This window comes from Zootoca vivipara, chromosome 3, assembly GCF_965207765.1.
Source record: "Zootoca vivipara chromosome 3, rZooViv2.hap1.1, whole genome shotgun sequence".
Lineage (NCBI taxonomy): Eukaryota > Metazoa > Chordata > Lepidosauria > Squamata > Lacertidae > Zootoca > Zootoca vivipara.
The window spans coordinates 35,459,486-35,463,904 of NC_142586.1; the positions used below are offsets into that span (position 1 = coordinate 35,459,486).

A 4,419-nucleotide genomic window follows, 5' to 3' on the forward strand; every position below is an offset into this window, starting at 1 on the left:
CCCATTAATGTCCCTTCCTTCGTGCCCAGGTTCTAAAGAGATCTTTTTGATGTTTAACCCTCCTTAGCGTTCTTCCTTTCTATTGAGATCTACGGTAAGAACTGCAGCTGGGGTTTTCCCTAAACAAGTGTTTAGGACGGAGGCTATCTCTCCCTTATTTTGTAACGATACCACTCCCTCCTTAATGAACCCCCAAACTGCCGACTATGTTCATCATGGTTCTGCTTTAAAGCATGAACCCTCACAGATGACAGGGAAGAGTGATAAGCTGCTATCATGCTCAGAGGGAAGGATGAACAAGCCCTGGGAGTTCTTTGCTGTACTGTTTCTGGGGTGTCAAGAGCATGTTGAGGAGAATCAATAGATTTCCTTACAAAGAGTTCCTTTGTAAATCCACCTAATGAAAAGCAGGAAGCTATTTGAGGTAAGCTTGAAATCTTACAGTGTAAATTACTCTCTGCAAAGTAATTACATTCTCAAAGCAATGCTTTGCAGGTAGAGCCACTCTCATTAACATTTTCTTCAGCTAGCAATGCCAAGCAAGCTGCTCATTCTTCCTTATGTGTTTTATCTCTGGAGGGCTTTCTTCACCATCTGCCCCACAGCCAAAATCCCAACCAATCAGATTGCTTGAGCAACCCTTCATTGAACTCTCATTCAACTAGGATAGATTGGGTTAGGAAACCTTTGAATTCACCAACTTCTAGGAACTGGGTGGTTAAGCATTAAATTGAATTGAATGAATTTGGGTCATGCAGTTCAGGTGCTGCTGCTTATACAGCAATGACAGCCTTAGAAACTGTGAAGGTGCTGAAGGATAATGGCTGCATTTTTCTATACTCAGAGGAGTTTCCAGATGGCATCACACACACAAACACAATTGTTGAACACCAGACTCTCCTTTCATATTTTCTCTGCGTTAGGCTGTTGCAGCAAAAACCGTAACCATTTTATCATGGCACAAGCTTTCTTGGACTGGAGTCCACTGCATCAGATACAGTACATGAAACATTACCCTACATTGGATGGTCTGTAGATGTACCGTATTTTTCCATGTATAAGACAACCCCTATTTTGAGCTTAAAGCAAAAAAGCATCATCTTAAATGCAAAAGAAAGAAAAAAGGAAAAAAAGGTTGATTCACACACATTGATGTAGAGGGAGAAAATGTAAGCTGAGTGATGCAAAAAGCACAGGCTATGATAATTATATTAGAGCGTAAATGTTTGTAATGTAATTAGAGTTGGTCATTCACAATGCAATTGTGTTAAAGCTTGTATGTACCCACAGTATGATCTGTAGGCAGATAATGCCCAGTATATAGGCAAGAAGAGTGAGTTATCCAAATTCCCTTCCCTATATTCTCAGGATGTTGTTCTGAAATCATTGGTAGGGCTGAAGGGATAATTCAGTCTTAATGAAATATATGGTAGTTTATTTCTCTCACTATGAAACTTGGCCTTTATTCTCAAATGCTTGGCAATTTATTTCAACTCTCTGTACAAAAAATGACTGAAAAAAGATTTGGCCTGCTATACAAATAATAATAAGACTTGTAGTTTTAAGAAAGCCCTTTCAGTTCCACTACAGGGCATTTGGCAGAGAGTGTTAAATTAGATATATATAATCAGAAATTAGATGCTCAGCAAAATTTAGTCTGAACATTCAGTTAAATTCTTCCCACAGGCATTAAGTATCATTTGGGAAAAGGCAATAAGAAGTCGCTCCTCCACTGTTTAACTTACTATTAAGAAATCACACTGTAAATATTGCAGTTATGTTGGATTGGTTATTCATTGTGCAGCTGACTGTGATGAAGGGGAAGGGGACTGGATCTTTTAAAAGTTGACCCTATTTGGGGGGCCCTGACAACATCTGGGAAAGAAACAGAAGCATCTGATTGATTGATTGGTTGATTGATCAGTTGGTCTGTCTGTCATAGCCAGTTTCCAGGATTCTCTCTCTGTCCTCTCCCAACATTCCATGATGATCTAACACAGGCATCCCCAAACTTCGGCCCTCCAGATGTTTTGGACTACAATTCCCATCAGCCCTGACCACTGGTCCTGTTAGCTAGGGATCATGGGAGTTGTAGGCCAAAACATCTGGAGGGCCGCAGGTTGGGGATGCCTGATCTAGCGTGTCTGAGAAACAGAACACGGGGGGGGGGAGAGTTATGCAGATAGGGGTTGGCTCAGTTCTCAGTGGTTCCTTTTGATTTCTATAGGAGAAAGTAGATGGATTTCACTATAGGACATAGTTGAAGAAGTGCAGAAGGGGAGATTGGCAATTGGCCAGTAATTACTGAGAGGTCACAAAATCTAGGAAGCATTTCTCGGAGTGGTTTTACCACTGCTTCCTTCAAGCAGGCAGGGACCACCCCCTATCACAAGGAGGCATTAATCATCTTCCTGGCCCAGCTATCTGCCCCTTTCCTTCTAGTTTTTAGTCATCCAAGAGGGGAAAGGGTCCAGAGTATAAGTGGTCACCTTGACCGATCCAAGCACCTTGCCCATATCCCCAAACCTTACTAACTGAAACTCATCCAACATAATAGGACTAGGCAGTGATCTGGACACCTTGAGATTCACCTGCATCAACAGCAAAGTCAAGGTCTTGGCGGATGCAAGCAATGTTATCCTAAAAAATGCTTTGCAAACAAGTCAAAAGGAGCTACTGTCGGTTCTGTCACCTCCTTTGCACCACCTAGAAAAGCTCTGCTGGATGGCACAATGAGGATGCAGTGAACACAGCAAACTATACCTTTGTTGCTACCTTCACTGCCACTGGGTAGACTCAATGATGAGCCTTCACCAGTGTTCAATTGCATTCAATCAGAGTTTTCCTCCACTTGTGTGCAAGCCATCTCCCAGCTTGTTTCCTCATCCTAAACTCTGGAGTATACCAGGGAGCCAAGCAGGCTCCACGAAGCAGGAGAGGGCCCTCAGCGACAATTGTGTCACTGGCCCAAGCCATTTGGATGTTCCAGAGGTCAGCCAGACATTTGACAGGTGCACCAGTTATATCAGTTGGGAAATCCCCCAGAGCCATCTGGAAACCCATTAGATCCATTAGCCTCTGAGGGATACTATCCTCATAGGTTCCCTGCCTCTGCAGAGGGGAAAGGGTACTGAAAGCCTAAATCTCAACAGGAAGTGATCTGACCATGACAAGGGACTGATGTCAATACCCCCCCCCACACACACTTTTAGAGCACCTTCCTCCTGCCCAGTTGAGAAAACAAGGTCCAGAATATGGCCTGTCATATGCATTGGGCCAGTGACATGTTGGAATAACCCTATGGTCATCATGGGTGCCACAAAGTCCTGAGCCACCCCAGACCCATTCTTTGGATGTTGAAATCCCCCAAAACCAGCTGTCTGGGAGTCCTCAATACTGCCTCTGAGACCAGCTCAGGCAAGGAGACTGCTGGGCAGTGTGGCAGGTGGGAAACCAGCAGAATCCCTAAAATCTGTCCCAGTTTCCCATGAACAGACATATACTTGACGCCACTTGTTCTGGCAACTCAAAAGGTTTGCAGCTATTTTTTTTTAAAAAAAACTCCACATAGAAAGCTGTGTTATACAGAGCCAGACCACTGGTTCAGCTAGTTCAATATTGTCCGCAGTGACTGCCAGTTGTTCTCTAGGGTTTCATACAGGGAGCGTTTTCTAGCCCTATCTGAAGACGCCAGTGATTGAACCTGGGACATTGTGCATGCAAAGCAGATGCTGTACCACTGAGCCGCAGCCCCGGTTTACAAAATGAAAAAAGATGGCCTTGAATAAGATAAGATACTATAACACAAGCCACCACAATTAGAAATAGAACAACTGAAAGGGATACAGGAGAAACTGCAAGGTAAAAGGCTTTTACACTTCAGGTAAAAGGCTTGATGAAAGAAATAGGTATTACAACCTCTCCGAAAACCTATTCTTCTAACCCTTTCAGGAAGGCTCCATCATTCTGAGGCCATAATTGAAAGGGCTTGATGCTTACCAGCCATTATTCTGCTGCCCTCCTGTAAGGATGAAATGGACAACAAGACTTATTGACTTGCCTTTATTGCAAGCAGTAAATTTTATTTGCTCGCCTAGTTGCCAACTGCTGTGAGTGGCATCTGGGCCTTTTATGAAGGACCTAAAAGTATGTGATGATAACTGCAATGCACACAATAGTCAAGAGATTATTACAGCAACACTGTTCTGTCCAGCCCACCTAGCAAGCGAAAATCGTTTTGTATTCTGCTACATCGATGCATCTCAGGAGCCCAGAATAAAGTCTCTGTGCATCATCAGGCATGGATGTTAAGGCTGAACTTTTGGTTGGTTCCAGAATAGTTTTCTTTCATGCTGGTGTTTGTTGTCTCTGGAGGGCAGCACATTGTGGGGCAACATGTATGGCTGATATCACTAAAAC

At 43.4% G+C, this 4,419-nt stretch overlaps 1 pseudogene; it reads right to left on the reverse strand.

The window, feature by feature from the left end:
• Positions 1-2,438: 2,438 nt before the first annotated feature.
• Positions 2,439-3,499, reverse strand: LOC148686212 (uncharacterized; annotated as a pseudogene).
• Positions 3,500-4,419: the final 920 nt, after the last annotated feature.